General features: G+C 39.4%; 1 protein-coding gene across 6 annotated transcripts in view; it reads right to left on the bottom strand.

The window, feature by feature from the left end:
- znf536 (zinc finger protein 536) overlaps positions 1 to 19,944 on the bottom strand; it is a 231,968-nt gene that overhangs the window by 168,510 nt on the left and 43,514 nt on the right. For 2 of the 6 annotated variants that reach the window (XM_032560400.1, XM_032560403.1), the window contains 2 exons: positions 19,438 to 19,548; positions 10,980 to 11,079 (listed from right to left, as the gene is read on the bottom strand). The gene's annotated coding sequence lies outside the window, so the exon portion shown is untranslated. Of the gene's footprint in view, positions 1 to 9,887; positions 10,207 to 10,966; positions 11,080 to 19,437; positions 19,549 to 19,944 lie in introns of those variants that run through there. The other 4 variants (XM_032560398.1, XM_032560401.1, XM_032560399.1 and 1 more) reach the window with 3 other exon arrangements.

A 19,944-nucleotide genomic window follows, 5' to 3' on the forward strand; every position in this document is an offset into this window, starting at 1 on the left:
GCTGCTATCAAAGCAAGGGCAATTTTCTCCTCTTCCCCCCGCAACTTCTTCCTGGCCATTTTCAAATCAGGGGTTGCAGCAGTTGCATCAAAAGGCGAGGATATAATTGAAGGGGCGAAGGGTCGAGCGCTGAGGGGTGTTTTTCAGAGGAAAAGCATCGGCCACACTGGGGCCTATCGGAGCCATTAGGGCAGCCGCTATGTGAACACACCGAAACAAGGCTGGTGTGCAAGGTCACCCAAAGCAAACATGGATAAGAGGAAAGAAAAGCAAAGATTCATCTGCTTGAGTTAGCGCCTCAGGTCACTGGGTTTAGCTCCTTTTCACCAAAGCCCAGCGCTCATTTCTAGGTGCAGCTTTGACTGGCTTTCAAAACCTGCTTTTATGTCCACTTTTACATGAGAAAAGTAAGTGTTTCACACAAAGACTTTTTACATTTTTTTTTTCCTTTCTTAATCCATACACACAACCACACCCGCACACGCCGCCCAAAACCTGAAAGCATGTGTGTACATGTGCATGAACGGGACGCAATTTTGCTGCGGCGCTGCCTCTTTTCAGCTGCACAGCTGTGTGAGAAATGCCAGTAGCAGAGGCTGCTGATGCAGCGAAAGCATTTAATACTCAACAAACAGTTATCTAAGCCCATGTCCAATAGCTAGACACCACTGTAATGTGACCTACATACTAAACGAATAAGAATGTTTTTACTTTTTTTTGTTTGACAGTCAGGAGTGGGGGGGGGTGAGAGGGCACAGTGGGGGTTTGGGAATAAATGTGAACAGAACACATTCAAATGTCAGTATTAGAATGGTAAAATATTGCTTTTTGCCTCTCTCGCCTCCTTCACTTCCAATCTTCTTCTCGTTCAAAGCAACAGAGAAAGTATTTAGAACGTAACGGAACATATTGTGCTTTTCCCCGAATTCAACATCTCATCTTTGTCGCTTTTTAAGACCGGCAGGAGAATTTTTTTTCTTTTCATCTTTAAGAGATAATTATTTAGACTGCATCGAACAAGGTCGCTTTTAATTGGTGTCATGAAGGTCTAAGTTGGAGGGATGCTGTGGTTTCTTTTTATGAACGAAATATTAAGAAACCGTTTATTTTACATTCCCTAACTGAACACAACAGGAATGGTGAAGAACTTTTCCGATTTAGACATAATTTGAGAAAACGTGAAGTTCAGATAAGTTCAGCCGACTGGGTCCCTTCAGGCCTTACTTGCAATCTGTGATCTACGCACGTTCTATTGACATCAAATGGGGAGGTCATAGTTGATCCACACCTGCACGCCTCTGTTCCTCCTCAGAAGGTAATCACAGACCTTCAACATCAAGTGACCACCTTCTCTGAGAAAACAAATGCTTTCTAGAACAAATCCAAAACCACAAATCCAAATCCATTCTTGACAATGGAGCAGGAATGGATTTCAACAGAGCGTGTGAGGACATTTGCCCTGATGTAGAATTTTGCTGTTTATATGACAATTGGTCCTGCAATCCCAGTGTTTGTAAGGGTTCATTCCCACCAGCCCAGTTTAGTCTGCTTGAATTGGACTCTACTTCGTTTGCCTAGAAAGTCCAGTTGATTTGGGGAGGCGTGAATCAAAAAAGCAAACTCTGGTCTGCCTACAAACCTACAGGTCCTTGTTCAGTTGAAGTGAGCAATGTTGGTGGAATGAATATGTGAATGCCAAGCGGACTGGAGAGCACTTTGAAAGGAGGAACCGAACTATAGCACCTAGCATGCTGGGAAACTATAACCAAAGCAAACCTGTGTGTCTAGCACTAGTGGGAGAAACAGCTCATGGTCTTTCACCAAATACAAAAGTGAAATCCTACAACTACTAAAATCTGACGATACTTCTTTTTTTTTTTTACAATGTGTGGAGAAGGAAGTTATACTCAGTGTGTTTTTCAGAGGTTTTCTTGTTGTTTCCTTCGGTGGTTCTTCTTCAGCGCCACCACAGGGCAGGAGGTGAACAGGTTTTTCAAAGGGTTTGGATCGTTTGACACGATTGTTTACAGAATGAAAGAGACCCATTCCAGTTGAAAATGGAACAAATGTACAATTTTGGTCCTTGATCGAATCAAGTCTACCATACTATGTGGTGTGAGGAGACATTAACAGACCTCTGATGTTAACAGGAGCCAACATGACCAGTTTACTTTTGATTAAATGAATATGGACTGATGATCTTTGATATAATTTTTATCACAATTTATAGTTTAAATGTGATAAACTATCACAATTTACTGACCAATCAGAGTGCTTTTTATCACACAATAATGCATTCCTGTTCTGGTAAGCAGTTCACGAAGGATGTTGTAGTTCAGAGTCTTTTCCAATGACTCTTTGACATGTCGTAGACGAAACTGGAGTCAAACCACCTAGATGAATACTGAGTTAAAGTTGGTTCCATCTTGGCACCAGAATAAAAATAATGTGTGGAGTGTGTTTTAGTATTCTAGATAAATGTATGATTCAACCACAAGGCCTCAAACAAAACCAAAAAGTCACTCTTGGAATACAAAAATCAAGTTCTGATGCCCCCAGTCAGGTCAAATCCAACTTGGCCCGTTTTTAAGAAATCTTTCTGAATAAATAACAGACTGGTAAGGATAAGGCTACTAACAGATGACAAGGTTCCATCCTTTCTAGACATGATACCTCTATGACAAGTGCTTCATCAGTTAAGGTTTTGTCAGAGTATGAATATTCTCATTATTTTGCTGACCAAAGTGCCAACTGGATTTAGGACACAGTCTTTGCAGAATTCTAGATATCCACTATGAAAGCATGTGACAGGTTTGGTTCCTCTCTCAGCTTAACAACTGATGAATGAATGAAAAGTGAACACTCAAAGACACAAATACACACAGCAGTCAATCCTCCTGGCCACGTCAAGTGAGCAGGTGTCCTTAGTAATGCACCATTGCTCACTTGGATCCCTGTGTCTCAGGAAAGAGGGTGAAAACAGGAGGAGGGGGAAAAGACTAAATAAATAAAGGACAATTAGAGGAAAAGAATGAGGCATGTCTTCCTTAAAAAAAATAACGTTGCAGTTGAATATTCTTTCTTTATGTGGTCATGTCTCTCTGCTCGCTGAGAGATTCAGTGACAAACATGAGGTCATGTCACCAAAAGAGGGGATGTGCATCAGCCTGACCGTCACAATGCAACAGCGAAGCTCGTTTGAATGCACCTAATTTCTCAGCACGACGATACTGGAGCAGAACTCCTACACTCGTTATTTTTGGGGGATGATTAAAAACAGACATTGCACCAGGAAGACCGGCCGCGAGCCCAGCTGAGGAGAAACCGAGCAGGAAAAGATGTTACTTAGTAAAGACCATGCCTTTAACCCCCCGCTGAGCAGCAGCTACATGGTACATAAATAACCATCATGAATCAGACTGTTTGGTCTCACCCCCCATTTCTCAAACAAGATCCAGTTTCCATTTCGCCACAGTGGTGGCAAGGTTTCAAACACAGGTTTTTCAAATGTAGAAAAAGAAAACTTTTGCATACATCCAATGTCTTGTCTTGTTCATATATATATATATATATATATATATATATGAATAAAAAATCATTAACTGATGTGTTTGAAGGAACAGATTGGGTTTTGTTAAAAAAAAAAAAAGTTTGTGGAAACTCCATATGCTACCTACATTGTTAACTTTTTCTAATTCTTCCCTTTTTGAAAATACAGATTAATTGTTTTTGTAATCAGAAGCTGAACAAAAATAAAAAAAAATAAGAAACATTGTTTTGGGCTTTGTAGGTGTCCTTTTTAAATTAAGAGCTGTAGGGTCATATTCCTCCACTACCTCCTGGAACCAGTTTTTGCCTGTTTAGGTCTGAAGGATTTCCCAAACCAGACTTCATCCCCTCAGAAATCTGCCCTGAAGCCATTCATTTTAAACCTTGTATCAAAAATCAGGCCTGTATTCAGTAAAAACTCCTTTGTAAATCTTAAATACATCCCAATGTGTCCAACAACAAAGGCCTCTACCCTTCCTCATTCCCTGTGACACGTAAGTTTAGGATTGTTCAATGGGCCCGCGGGTGGGTTTTCCATTCTCTCCTGGTCCCCCTTTATTTGGCTCCTTCTTTTAGAGCATTAGGGTGAGCAGCCATTGAACTACAACTGCTTCTATAAAAATGGATCAGGATTAAAATGACCCCACACAAAATTAAAAGTTCCCCCAATGTATCTTTTCTTTAAGACATTCCCGGCTTCCTTGGGAACGGGATTGTTTCTTGACAAAGTGGTCTCAGCTCAACAATGAGCACCTTTCAGATGCACACAGGGACTGCCTTTAGAACCGCAGAGAGAGACGGATTTCACATATCAATCAAAAGAGAGACGTGGGGTGGGGGGAGTGATACGGGGTGCTCGTTTGGTCAGAGTGGTTCTGGAGAAATGCCAAGCACATTTAAAAGGAGATATGCATTTCTCACAAGGATTCATAAGAATAGTCTTCATATATACAGGAGGTGAGATGCCATCCTTTAGCCTGAACTAGAAATACTGCAGTAGATAATGAAAAGAAAGAGCTGTGGAAAAAAAACAAACAAAGCACATACAAGTTTTTGCATGTGAGGTTCTGTTAGTGCAGTTTTTTAAATTTATTTATCAGTGTTTTAGTCTGTGTGTTTGTGTTGGGGTACGGGGTGCAAATGGCCACAGCAACCTACCGGCCCAGCTCTGTGCATAATTGCTGCTAATCTCGTTGAAGATTAATAAAGTGTCAGAGCAGGTAATTCACAATCCAGAAAACACAAGTCCAAAGGCACTAATAAAAGCAGAATTCAGACAGTCAGTATGTATATGTTGCACACTAACATGAAAGTGCAACATACATATATATATATATATATATATATATATATATATATATATATATATATATATATATATATATATATATATATATATATATACAGTACAGACCAAAAGTTTGGACACAACTGTGTGTGTACTGTATATAGTATGTCATCCTCTTCATTTTTATTTAACAAGTAATGAGGTAGTAGGGATTAAAGGCGTACAATTTTGGTTTCATTCGTGATCATTAGAATCAGGAAAAAATAACAGATCTATTAAGAAAATGATTAATGTTAAACCCGCTGAGTTACTGTAAAAATACAAAACATTGGTTATGATGGTAACACACAGTACAAATGGCTACTTTGTAGTGTCTCTTTATAATATGTGCCATCTTACAGAGATAACAGATTCCAAGCATGTTGACTTTTAGTTATTGTAGTAAATGTGTTCATATCCTAATACTAACTTTTTACTTGTCATTAACATAGAAAGAACTGTTTCTTGTTTGTGCCTCCTGCTCCGCCTTCTCAAATCCCCAGTCTGTCTTCTCTAGATGGCCTATTGTACTGAGCCAGGTTCTGGTTCTGCTGGAGGTTTCTTCTTGTTAAAAGTGAGTTTTTTTAAGAAGAAAAAAACTTCATGCACACGTAGTATGAGGGCTTGCTGTAGCACAACAGCACAATGCAAGAGATTATCTCTATGTTTTCGTCCAGGAGGAGGGAATGCTGCAGGTCAATGACTCCATGCAATCTGCTGGGTTTCCTTAGACAGAAAACTTTTTAATCTACTTTCAATAATAAGCTGAACTTAATGCCCTGATTTAATAACTTGGATTAATGTGTATGTGTGACTGAATTGAAATTACCTTTTTTTGTAATGTTCCTTGAGACATTTGTTGTGAATTGGCTATACAACAAATGTATAGCTGGGTGTCTCTATGTGTGGATTTTGCTTAAGGAATTTTGCTTACTTTCCTTGAGCAAAATTGAATTTATCACTACCATTGAACAACAGTTTACAGAAGTTCAGCCACATCTCTCCAGTTAGACGGTGATGATCACGTTGCCCTGATAAATGATGCTTCTGATTTAGTAAATCAACAATGACATGTTCATATTTAGCTTAGCATCGTAATAATGACCAAAGGGATGTTCTTAAGCTGAACATTGTAATAAATTACTTTGTCAGTTGTAAATTAAATAAACATAAACCTCATCCATTTATTCAGAAAATCAACAATCACATTTACCTACACTTAGAATTCAGTTTTATAATTTATGTCTCATCACAGAACGAGTGATTTTTAGACTTAGCAAAAGTTTTCAAACCAAGTTTAGTACATGGCTTCAACTCAAAAAAATGAAAGAAAGACTAAGGCAAATCTTAACTCCATGTAATTTGCTTTTACATCTTGGGTTAGATTTAAATATTCTTAGTATATTTATCTGGTATAGACCATAATTATTGATTCAAACTACAGAATCAACAGAGTGAGCACTTTCTGTTTAACTTGACTGTTCATACTTTAAATACAAGGTCTTATAAAACCAACTGAGTGGTCTAACGTCAAAGGAAATCCATATTTATTTCAAAGGTTCACAGCAAAATTCTGAAATTAAAGAAAGCATTTTTGAAACACCTACTTGAAATAAAGTGTTGAAGCATTTCCTACACCGATTGTCTGGGTGACGGGACGTCAGCACCAGCCCACATTTCTTCAGTGTATTGTGAGTTATATCATTTCTCTTGGCCCAGACCTTTAGTCTGAAATTAAAGTAGATCTCAGTATGACTGGGGAAAAAAAAGTATTTGTATTCATGTCGTGTGTGAGCTATTTTTAAATAGGGGTGCTGTGAAAGTGTGGAATTGGGGACAAGGCAGCCTTGCACCGGGCCGTGACACAGACTTATGTTAAATCTAATTAGATCATGATAATAGCTTTAGGGCCCCAGTGATCAATGCTAGAGGTCTGTGGAGATGAACTTTCCTTAAGTTTCAAGCCATGTGTCGCTTGTTTCCACACATACACACACGCAGACACACAAACCAGCAGATTTCAACGTTTCAAATCCTTCAGGGAACATTACAGTGACTTAACCTAACTACTACTTTACCCAGTTAAATTTAATAATTGATATAATTTGCACTTTTCATCTTCAAAAGAGAGTATGGCAGTAGGGGGATGACTTTATTTGTTTCACGTTTGCATGTCATCAACTGAAAGGTCTTCATAGGAAGCATTAGATTTAAATCCAGAACCACTAAAGGGCTACTTTAGAGTTTCTTGCTGACGGAAATCCAGGAATTCTCCAAGCCTCTCCCGTTGTGGAGTGCACCCCTAATGTGTCCAATTCACAAAAAGACGCCCGCTGATTGTGAGCTGTATTTCCATCAGCAATGTTATAGAGGAGTCTAGTTTACAGCTTACAGACTCTTTAGATCACTTCCACCAAAGTCTAAGAGGATTTTTTATGCTTCCATTACTAACTAATGTAATTTGGGTAATGTAATAATTTAACATGTCTGGGTCTGCTTACATGCGCGGGAGCTAGCTTGTATTGCATGTGATTAGTCTTGATATCAGATGCCGTGGGATTCCCTGCACATACAGTATCGGCTAAAGTTTTCTCCAGTTGCTAAATCGGAAGTTGTCTGAGAACTTCTCCCTTCCCAGCACAGGGAGGGTTGCTTTCAGGAGTCAAAACTGTAAAATGAAGGATGCTGGCTGATCAACTAATGGCGGTTGACGCTGGTATTGTGTTTGCATTTTACACACTGTAATTACTTTGAGACAAGCTCTAGTTTAGCACCAACACTCTTGAACTGCTGAAAACTCACCCACCCATTTAATTTCCTAACTGTCAACGGCTAAGAACTGGTATGCCTTTACTGAAGCCTCCTATAATCATACAGGGCTATGAAGAAACTTTTAAATTATCTTTGAATAGATGAAGGTCTGGAGTCTTTGAGAAAATGACATGATGACGGCTTGTCTTTTTGGGTTTACAACACTACGCAAATGTTGGTTATGGAGATAGTAGAATTTTGTTTTTTTTTCTTCTCGGTTCAAATGGAATATCTGAAATACTTCATAGAAAAAAGAACTACTATTGTACTTTAAATCTAATATTCAATTGAAAAACTTCTAGTTTGATCTAACATTGGCAATAAGTTGGCAAAGGGGATAACTACATAATAATAATAAAGCATTCTTTTTAATTCATGTATTTAACCAATGAAAGTCATCTTGTTAACCTTAGTTTACTTAAAACAGGGACATTTTTAGTTTAAGTGAGAAAAAAAGAATATAGATACAGAGTATGTAAATATCTCATTTCAAATGTATTGTGAATATTACTGGTCATAACTTTTCGACTGAACCTTTTAACCTCCAAACCTCAGATGGATGTGAAATTCAGTGGGCTGAATAAGTCACGACTCAGAACCAGAGTTCAGAACCAGCCAGCTGGGCTGTTTCAAGCTTTACTCTACATTGTTGTTAGTTTGTCGCCTTCTGGTTCTCTGGTTTTAACCCCGTGTGCACATGGATGTAGCTGCAGTGTTTACATGCATCTCCAAACTGCCTCAACGCGACTGATTTAAAACACACTAAGCTCTACCTTCTAAAAGTGGCCTGGATTAATAAGCTGTTATTGCTCCGTCAGTCGGTTTCGTCAGCACATTCCAGTATGACATTCCTCACAGTTGGCTGTCTAGCACTAAGGTGATGACTGGGTTTCCAGAAACGATTTTTTTTTTATGTGTTGAAATACAACATTGTCTATTACTTGTGGTAAATGCTGTAATTCTTAGATAAAAACTGGGGACAAGATAAATAGAGTTATTGTGAATGGCTAGTCCAGGTTTACCAGCGTCTATTTGATGTTAAGACAAGTTGCAGGGATGAAGGAGTAATGTGATTTAAAACAAAAACCGCCTGGGAGGAAAAAAAAAAAAAGAGGGCCTCCCTCGGCTTGTTGTTGAACAGCGAGGTGTTAAGCTTTCCAAGGCGACATCTATCTCTCGTCACCACCTTGAGGGCATCTTTTAACCAGAGGAATTTAGCCATTACGTGGCATTAACCTCATTAGAAAACACTCTTTAGCTGCTCCAAGATAAAATTGATTTACTGCTGCCATTTCCACCACTGCTCTCGATCAATGGTTAAACTATCCCTTTTATGGCCCCGTGCACACTCTCTCTGCTCTTTTCTACAGTTTTCTTTAACTGCGCTTTAATCTCATTTCTGCCTCCACTCCCTGTCCTTGTGCCAGGTGTACAAGTCGCGGAGCGCTGAGAAGCTCCCCAGGACTTATTCAGCAGGGGATGAGACCGACAGAATAGCCGGGAGACTCCTTGAACCAGCGGAGTACAATGTTGCAGTCGAGGCATTCTTGAAATGCAGGAATTCCAGCCAGTCAGGCAGATTTCTGTGCTTTGTTATACTTTATATCTGTTCAAAAATTGCACGATTTTTCCCACGTAGTCGTAAGAAAATGTTAAGGTCATGGGAGCTACGAGGTTAGCAACAATGTTTTGGTGGAATGGCTTTAGGAATGCCATGTCAAATCGTCACTGTACAACAGATGGTTTTAGATGCATTTGCATGTCGTGTACATCTAGCCACAGGAGAAAATCCACAGTTGCACGTCTGTGTGGCCAAATGCATGCCCGGCTCTGACAGCTTGGTTTTATGTGGACATTTAAGCAAATCACGCAACGCTATACTTCTTTGATAAATCAATATCACTAGCATTTCTTCCTTCCCTCCCTCCTTTGTGTAGAAGCTCCTATCTCATCTCTCTCTGTCTGGGAGAATTGATCTGCACAGATGGAATGATACCAGCCAACAGATAGAGTGATACACTCTGCTCCGTCCCCCCCCCATGCCCTTCTTTCACCACACTTTTGACACATAAATAAAATATGTGACCTTTTTTGTTTCAATTCGCCGCGGTGTTAGTTCTGAGAAAGGGAACGGGGCGCGTGGGACTCTCACACGGTTAGACGGGAGGAAGAGCGGAGTCGGCTGGTTGCCATCACTCACAGTTCACAGGCACCGTACAAAATCCTCCTGAACTCTCCAACATATGCTTTTCTCACAGCGATGCAGTTGGAATCTGAAGAATGGCGTAAGAAAAATTAGGGAGGTTTTAAATTATTCACGCATTTCTTTTTTTGTCATAATGTCTAAATTTACGACCGCACACAGCCTCATGCCCGGGCACATGCATCTATCATTATACCCAAACTGTGGGAAAAAAAAGAGTAACTGGGATAGTCAGATGTGAAAAGAACCGTCTCCTCAATCAACCAAAATAACTTAAGAGAGCCTGCTATTAACAGACGAACGCAACATGTTCATCCGCACCTTGGCTAGATATTCCCAGTGCTCTGTCAAAGGCAATTCCACAGCTCCACAAGAAATAGCTGCTGGGTGAACTAACCTTGCATCCTTGGAGAGTACCGAAGCCTGGAGGCGCGGGCCTGCAGGGGGTTCCACTTTGTTCCGTCGGACGGGTAACCGTGTCAGGATGTTAAAGGTTCCATCTGCCACACTTCTCTCTCTTTCTACTTTTCTGGACTCCCATCTTTAAATTAGCTCACGTCAAACAGATGTGCGTATCAGCATTAAGTTCAGTGCACAGCAATGAAAGGCACTGCTTGTGTACGCTTAAACACAAACAAACTACTACATTGGAAGACTAATGAGATTAAACAGGAATTATCTGTAGATATGCTCATGAGGTCCGTCTGTATGTCCACTTAAAGCTGACTCGTGTGTGTGTGTGTGTGTGTGTTATGTCTGTGTGATGAATATGTAATACAATCAACCTCTGCCTTTTTGTAACCGTCACCTCTCCCCCCCTTCTCCCACACACAGTGCATGGTAAAGTGAGTAACCAACATTGTAACTTCTCTCCTCATCATTCTGCGTTCTGTTCATTGTCTGTCGTCTTTCCTTCCTGTTTCCCTCACTTAAAATTCCTCCATTCATGTGAACAATAATAATAACAAATATTCAAGTTAGCTCAAACCCCCCTCCACCATGCACACACCCGCACACACACACATTTTTCTCTCTTCCACTTCCTCCCTTTCTCTTCCCTCAAAGCCCTGAGTCACCTCAGACAGTCACCTCAGACGTTGGGAGGGGGCTGTTCCTCAGACAGAGTACTTAGCCCGGTTAAGCCCGCTTCAGCTTCAGCGCCGCTTTAGTCGCCACTGCACAGAGAGCCCTGCAAAAGAGAGAGAGAGGAGGAGAGAGAGAGAGAAGGAGAGAACGAGGGGAGTGCTGAGTTCATCATCATTGTCGTCGTTTCTTTCAACACACACAGCATACAGTTTGTAGGACCCTCCTCATCTGGAAGGGCTTTCCCTTCCACAGAAAGAAAACCTTGTGGTTTTCAGTGTTTTATACATTCTGTTCCTTGTTTTAATGCAAAATATACTATATGAGGTGACATAACTGCATGAGCATGTTCAAATCTTAAACTGCTTTTACTACGGCACTGTTTATTTGAACATTTAGTATTTGTTCATCGTACATTTTCAAAGTGTGACTGACTGCTTAGTGTTAGGGGTTAGGGTCCAAATAACGGATTAAAAAAAAAAAAAAAGAATTAGCAAAATAAAAACCAGAACGTAGACCAGCTGTAAGTTGTAGTAGTGAAATCAATTTTAAAATGAAAGACATTCTCTTTATACATCTTTATGTTCTCCCTTATTGCTATAAAAACTTTGCAATGAGGCAAGAAACATTTTTTTTTCACCAGTGTGGAAGGTCCTTAGCTAAATAGTTAAGGAACTGTTTGTACAGAGGGTCAAGGTAAGAAGGAAACCCTCCATCTATCCATCCACTTTCTCTGCATGTCTTCTCCATTTAAGGGTCACTTAACCTTCTACACATCTGATACTGAAGCTTAATTTGATCATCAGCTACGCAGAGTTTTTTTTTCCCCATCAGTTGGAAAAACTGATGGGAAACAATACCCAACAATACCAACTTTAACACATAATAACACATAATGACACACAAACGAATAAATACACACACTACTCAAATGTTGCAGCATTGTTCCACTAACAGCTCAGTTTTGAGCTACACTATGCAGACGCTCTATATGCACTTAAGAAGATTCATTCACTTCAGGAAAACAGATCCTTGAATGTGATTCAATTGATGGTAGTCCAATTTTTTTTAGAGTAATATTTAATCACAGAACAAGAACAATATTGTGACATCACAGTCTGACAGTATGGATTTTACCTCTTTGATACCAATAAAAACCCACTAAGTTCAAAACGGTTTCATCACTGGTGACTTGATATTCTTCAAAATCCCCTAAGGCCCCTGTCCACATATAGACACATATCAACACTGATAGTTTTTTGTTTTTTTTTTCCTGCTGTTTTTGCTTTTCTTGTTCATATGCAGAGTATTAGGAGTGGAAAAAAAAAGATTTATTAGAACACTTTCCAAAGTGAAGGATTTTAAAATCAGTTTGAAGTGTATCCATATGGACTAGAAATACAGAATTTTTTAGAAATGGTAAAGTAGAAGCCAGTTTCCTGCACGCCTATTACCGCTTTCCGCCCTAAAAACCAATAAGCATGGTGTGATTGAATGAGTTTTCCACGCTCGTCTCCCTTAGCTCAGATTCTTTTTCCATTAATTCCAACCAGAAGCTGGAAAGCTAATGACTGAGTAAAAAAAACAAAAACGAAATATTCTCAAAGAAAACAAAACTGCAAATGTTTCGGGAAAATCTTTCACCTTTACTTTAATTTCATTTTGATAATGTGGATTTCTTTTTATCTTGATTTCAATGGGATGTCAACTCCTACCAGCACAACATCAGTCTTAATATTTTTGTTTCTAGTCCCAGAAATGAAGATGTGGATCTATATGCAGATTTCTTCAGAAGTTATGCAAAGATTGTAGTTAAAAAAAAAGTGATGTATGCACCTGAATTTGTACTTTATGATAATATTTTTGATTTTTATAAATCAAAAAGATTTATGAAAATGTGAAAAAGTATATGTCATGAATAGATTAAATGTTTCTGAAATTAAAATATAGTAAAGCAATAAATTTTATACAAAATTTAGTGGTGGGACACGACTAACATATCATGTTTGCATTTTATTCATACAGCAGAATTTGACAAGCAAATTCAAATAAATTTAGTCTGATGATTGAGTCTACGATTGGACACATGAACTTAAGTCACGTCAGACGCAGCCTTACTACCTGAAGGCCTAGTACTGGTCTGCTATCATAGCTCAAGTTAGCTAATGTTAGCTAACATTAGCTCTGAGGAGCTAATGTTAGCATTTTTCTCTCCTATTGATAGATTCTTCAAACTTTTTCACACGCTGCTTCAAGACATTTTCCTTCCCACAACCATGAAACAATAATGGCTGTGGTATTCCACAGAATACTGTATTCTGTCAAGTTTACCTTAAAAGCAAACTTCTTGTAGTTTTGCAGTAAGCTGTTTTAAAAATTTAACCCCCCACACACATTAAAGAATCAAAGGGAAAAATGTGGCTTCTGCATAGATCTGCAGATACATATTTCATGCAGTAGGTATCCAGGTCATTAAGCAACATTTTGACACCTCCGTTATTTACTACCCCAAGTGGTTTCCTACCTCGTTTAATCAGACTTCACCTAAACCTGCTGACTCAGAGAGACGCTTCTTTCTTTCAGCTCTTTCTGTGTTTGTCTCCTCAGCTTCATCCACTTTTCTCCTTCTCACTTTGTTTACCTGCTCTTATGTGATTTTTTGGTTGTTTTTTAGTCTTTTTTGCATCCACTTCTGCAGCATCTGGGTTCAGCTGTGTTCCTGACAGGGACAGGCATCTTCTAGTTTCTAGACCAACTATTTTAAAACACTTTAAAAAAAAGACAAAACTAACTTAAAAGTTGGTTTTCAGTAAGATATTTGAGATTAAGTTATTAATTCTTGAATATGCACTACAAATCTGGAACAAAGTTCCAGAAAACATCAAAACAGCTGAAACACTGAGTTCCTTTAAATTAAAACTAAAATCCACCTGTTTAGAATGACCTTTGAACTCTAATAAATGGAACACTGACAAACATATTTGATGTATAGTCATGATTTTAACAATGGCACTCAACAAAACGCAATGCATATTACTGGTTTCAATATTGTTGACAGTGTGATGTGTTTATGATGTTTTTTATGTTTTCACAATGTAAAACACTTTGAACTGTTATGCTGCTGAATGTTCTATGTAAATAAACTAGATTGACAGATTGAATATAGATTGAAAAGTACTAGTTCCACTGGCAGATTTTCTCACTTATAGCAATACATTTTTCATGTTTTAAATGAAAAACTACCAGCGGAGCTAGCATCTGTGTATCAATATCGACAGTTACTAAAGTCAAAATAAGCTGAAAATTTTATTTTAAGTTGTTTTTATTTTGTATTAGTTCAATATATTTGCACCAGAAATTAGACAAAAAATACTTGGTAAGATTTTGTATTTTTGCAAAGGAGTGTCAAAGAGAAGTATCTTTATCACTAACTGCCCACAGTAAAAGCATTTAATAATTTTTTTTCTAATTTATTGATATTTATTTATGCTCCCTCACTGGAAAACCAGTAACAGACAGATTTTAGAGATCTTAAAACTTTTTGTTATCGTAATGAATCAAAATTCTCACCATGATAAGAAATTCTTCACAATAAACGATGTGCTAAATGCCCACCTGCAGTCAGTTTCACAGTGGTGAAACGATCCTGTGAGCAGGACCTGTTATCACGGTGGTCAGGTGAGTGTGTTTTTTAATCTTCTCCATCTCCATCTCCTCCTCTATTGGAGAGTGATATATTAAACAGCCAAAGTGCAGTACAATGTTGTTGTTTTTTTTTTTTTTGCCTCAAAAGAGGTTTACCTTCGATTTTCTCTGCTGGGAAGAGCTCACTTGAGGCAGTGGGGGTGTGGAGAGCGGATGATGGGTGAAGGAGAGCAAGACGCTGCTCAGTAGAAGTTGTCTTTAAAGGAAGGATTTCAGTTGGGATGATTCAAATGAAGAAAAATGTGGGGAAAGGGGGCAGATAGAAGGGGAGAAAGCGACGATGTGAAGTGCTGACAGCTGTGTTTGGTGCAGTTGGATTGCGGGGTCAGGAACACACACACACATGCACACACACCCCAAGAAACGTTCACATATCTGCGCGCCGCCTCACCCTGTGAAACTTGTGATGTTCTTTCAGGCAGCAGCTCACCATGAGAAGAAAAATAAAATCACAAAAGGTTTACAAAAGCTACCCCATCCTTATACACATTTGTCTTCCCCACACATTTACCCTTCTGTCCTCACACATAGACACACACGCACGTACCCGCCTGCACACACACAGGGAGAAGTCATGAGGAAATGAATGCCCATGTTTTGTGGGACCACCTGTTCATCCTGGATACAAGTCTGAGAACCCAGTAAGGGTTAACCCTTCATGTGTGCCAGAGCCAGGACTGTGTGTGTGTGGGGGTGTGCGGGCGTGTTTATGTATGTGTGTGAAATCCAGGTATTACTTGTACCGTCAGGGACATGAATTTGGGTGAGCATGTGTGTGAGCGGGTGTCTGCGCTGGCGCCGCCCCATCTACAGCGTGCCCCCATGAGTGGCAGACTGGCTCAGGCTGTCCGGCTGGGACAGAACAGACCCCACTGCTGGACCACCTCCCAAGCGACAAACACACACACTCACACACACACGCATAATCCGACGGGCTTTCTAGGGAGACAGCGTCTTCCCTCTGCTTCGGGTGCTTTTCCAAAAAGAAGGGAGGAAGAATGTGAAAACAAAAAAGAGGATTTAGAGTTTAATAAAAATAAAAAATACCTCCAACAATCAGCTAAATGTTCACCTGCTAATACGTCCATTCCACACTGTCTCCGATTTAAACTGCAGAGTTTTGACACTTTTTTTTCTTCTCATAATTACATACTTTTCCAGACTTAAATTTCCTGACATGTTTGGCTTGATTTTCATCCCATTAAACACAAGTAGTTGTGATGAATGTGTTCATTAGGCAGTATGTTTTAAAAGTCAGATGCAAACACAATATTTTTTAAATATTCAATGGCTGCAGAAATATGATCAAAAATGCAACACAGAGCAACAGTTGAAAAAAACTGTCACCTGTTTTCAGAAAGTGTTCATGGTCTAAAAATCTGATTGGTTTCACGGTGAGTAATTCAAAAACCAATACAGCTATGCCAAGACTGTTAAAGCTAACACTTGTAGTGTTGATTATGTTCATCTCTAACATTTAATCCATGTGATAAAACTCAGTCTCTCATTTCCTCCTCAGATCGTTTAGTAGCACAAAGAATGAAGCGTGTTTTTCTTACACTTATTTTCCTACTTATCCAGAGAGGAGAATAATAGATGAACTATACATTTACCCAACACTCAAAATTAAATAGAAAGTGTATTATTAAAGACTTTCTTTCTTATATTGAAACATTTCTGAAAGCAAAAAACATCATCCACAAAACACACTCGCTGTTTTAAGGCAGTAAGCTAATTAGGAAATTTAGCAGTGGCAAATAATAAAAAGAATATAAATGTTATAAATGTGATGTTTGGCGAAGTCCATTAAAACATCACAGCCTTCAAGATATTCAGATGAGGCCCTTAGTGGACAGAAATTAAAACTAGGTATTTTTATTGCAATTAATTTTGTGAAATGAAAATTCTCTTCAAAACATGTTAGGTATATTTGGGGTAAAACAAGCTTGATTCTACTCTTTGGCATTTGAGTAGTTTCATGTTGACAAAAAAAAAAGTCAATTGTAAAAGTTTTATAAAGTCATTATTGTGTTTTTCTGTGGGTTTATCCTGACAATACCCAAAATGAAGGGGAATGCCATTGTCTGAATCTTAGCTGAATGCAACATTTCCAGTTGTCTTTCTAAAAGCAACAGTCAGCTCATCTTAAAAGGTTAAGCTGCTCTGAAGAATGCTGTTTGAATCAAAGACTGAGATATTAACCCATTTAATTAAAGCTTGTAGGGGTGCAATAGCAGCCAGATATTTTGTCTTTAATTGGCAACATTCTGGCAAGGCGCTTTCCAGTTGCTGTTAGCATGTTAGCTTCAGGTAAGTGTTTTCTTTTCCACAGCTCAGTGCAACTTGGCTCTGCTTTCCTCGGTTGTAAATGTTTTCCACCATAATGGTTAGGTGGTACCGGGTCGTTTTTAAAACATACTTCACTTAGGTTTCAAGGTTGGAGCTGAAAATGCAACGTCAGAAAACTGTCAGGCCTTGTTTTCATCAGAAGAGCGATTCTTTTACAACAATCCAACCGGTCCAACCATTGTGGCATTATGTTGGGTTTGTGTCGCACACAAATCATAATGTAACGAAACTTTTCAGACTGTAGGACGACCACACCCAGTGGAACTGTTCATCAGTTATAATGGAAAACCATGCAAGCCGTTGAGCCATGCTGCTAGGTGCTGATGGAAAATGGCCATGACTTTGACATCCAATAGAATATTTAATAATCTTACTCTAAATTAAATAGTTAGCTATTTCTGGACTAGCCCTTGTTGTTGACTTGGAAATACCAGAAGCACAGACGAGGTTTCCATCAGTTTTGAACCGTCTTCAGCCGTGTTTCCACCAATTGGTTTTTATGTGCATTCTGAAGTATTGCATCAAAAAAAGTTAATGGAAATAGCAAGCTTTTCCATCAACTGTTTTTATGATTACGTGAGCTGGTTTTTTGACCTTTCCGGAAAAAAAAAATTTATGTGCAAAAAGTTAGATAACAAAACACATTTGCTGGATAAGTTTATGCTAGTTTGCAACCTCTACTTCCTGTTCATTACAGCCATACGCAGCATTAACATCTGACAAAATTATGCTTTGCATAGTCTGATTGATTCCCTCCAAATCAGTTTGACTTTTTTTTTTTTTTTCTGTTTTGCGACATTTCAAAATTTTACTCAAGATTTGCATGACCGTAAGACAGAAACAGAGCTTTTTGTGTCAACATTTGAAGTCCTGGCAGGAAAAATAAAGAAAACGAAGTTAAAAAGCGCTTCAGAGACATAAGGTCTCACAGTTTGGATTCAATTTGGTAATCTCAAGATTAAAATCTAAAACCACTGAACAAACCTTAACTTTTTCTGTAAACTGTTACTCATATGAAGAAAAAATGTCATTCCAATGCTTTTGGGAATTAGGACCACTTAGCTCTATAAAAACACATCAAAACCTGGCCCTCCAGATCTATCACTCCTTAAATCTAAACAAAAAAAGAGGTGGGGAGGGATTCTTGGCAAAAATCTTAACTAAAAGTAATATGTACTTCTGGCCTGAAGGTGTTGGGATCCTCAATAGTGTGGCACTCATAAACCCATACAGGAGCTACCCAGTTCTGACCTGCAGACACACTCCCACACACATATTTGCATCCACACAAACCACTTTGGATCATGAATCTCATCATTCTCATAAGTGTCTGAAAACATGCAAGTGCCATTACTAACCCACCACCAACTCGCCCCCCTCCACCTCACCCCAACAAATAATCACCTAGAAGGAGGAAACAAGAACGAGGAAAGAGAGAGAGAGAAAAAAAAAAAAAGCAATCTTGCCTTTCAAACGAAAAGGGGAAAATGTTTTAAGGGGCAATGAATTTTGTGGAGCTGAATAGGATGTTGGTACATGTTTTACTAAAGGAAATATAATGGCAGACTATTATTAGATCACATTAATCACGAGTGTGCCAAAGGCAGTGACAGCCGTGCTGAAAAGGATTGAAAACGCTGGTAATGGATATAAATTACCCATTGTGTGATAAAAGGATTTTTTCTTCACTAAGAAGGTAAAAAGGAATAAAACACTAAGAGAGCCACTAAACGCTGCTGCGTGTACATATTTATGTGTGTGTGTGAGTGTGAGTGTCCTGCCGCTCGATTGGGTGTGTGTGTGTGTGTGAGCAACATGTAATAACACAGGGTTATCAGTGAGGATTAAAAATTTTTAAGGGAATCAGATAGTGACAGTGAGGCCTCGCATTAAAGCCACCAGTGACAGAATGGAAGTGAGGATTAAAAACAGATTAAACTGGTTTGTAGTGATGGAGATGAAAGGAAGGAGGACGAGAAGGAGGGGTGGGAGAGGAGAGAGAGAGAGAGGGAGCTTTGACAGAGGTCTATCAGGCTTTTGGCATGGTGATAATGAGTCACATCTTCCATGCACTGTTATTTATTGCTGCCTTGGCTCACAAACAAAAGATCAATAATTTTGAGCAAATCTAATGTTGTCCTCGATGCTAATGCGCTCGTCCATCACATCTGCCATCTTCACCAAGGAGATGGACTGATTCCCTGTTTATTTGGAGATCAAATGCAATCAGATCTCATGTCTCTAATAGCAGAGAGGAAGCAGTCTCCTGTGTGAACACGCGAGGCGCCTCGTATCACCGACCACGCGTGCGCTTATACATCCGCGTGTCACGGACGCACAAATGATTATGTATGGCGAGAGAGGCCAACGGGTTGCCACGCCACTTTTTGGCATCAATCTTCATTTCTACCTCAGACTTTGCCGGTGAAAGATGAAGAGTGTCAGCGGCCTGTCCCCCGACAACACAGGAGGCGCATGAGCATCCGTCAAAAGCGGCGCGCCCGATGCTCACCGGTTAGCCCTGCAGCACAGAGAGAGATAAGAAGACAGCAGATCGTTCACTGACAACTAGCCCTGGGTGAGACACTTTCCAGCCACCTGAACTCAATCAGGCCCCGGCGGAGGCAAGCGTTTGGTTGTTTCATTTCATCTCCATCCCCTCGCTCACTCAAGGTGTGTTTGATTCATCTCGTAGAGCCGCGTGCGTGAACACAAATCACATTTGGAATCCGGAGTCCCTTCTGCTTTTGTTAGCTACTCGTTTTTGATTCTGCTCAACCAATTTAGCTAAAGATCCCAGCACACTCTGATATTACCTCTTCAGTCCGACTCTTTGTGTGTCATTTGGACCAACTCGGCTGCTCACTGCGTGCACCGATTCATTCGGGACCGTCTCAGTTCCTTTTGGCACGCCGAA

The sequence above is a fragment of the Xiphophorus hellerii genome, chromosome 4 (genome assembly GCF_003331165.1).
Source record: "Xiphophorus hellerii strain 12219 chromosome 4, Xiphophorus_hellerii-4.1, whole genome shotgun sequence".
In the NCBI taxonomy this organism is placed as follows: Eukaryota; Metazoa; Chordata; class Actinopteri; order Cyprinodontiformes; family Poeciliidae; genus Xiphophorus; species Xiphophorus hellerii.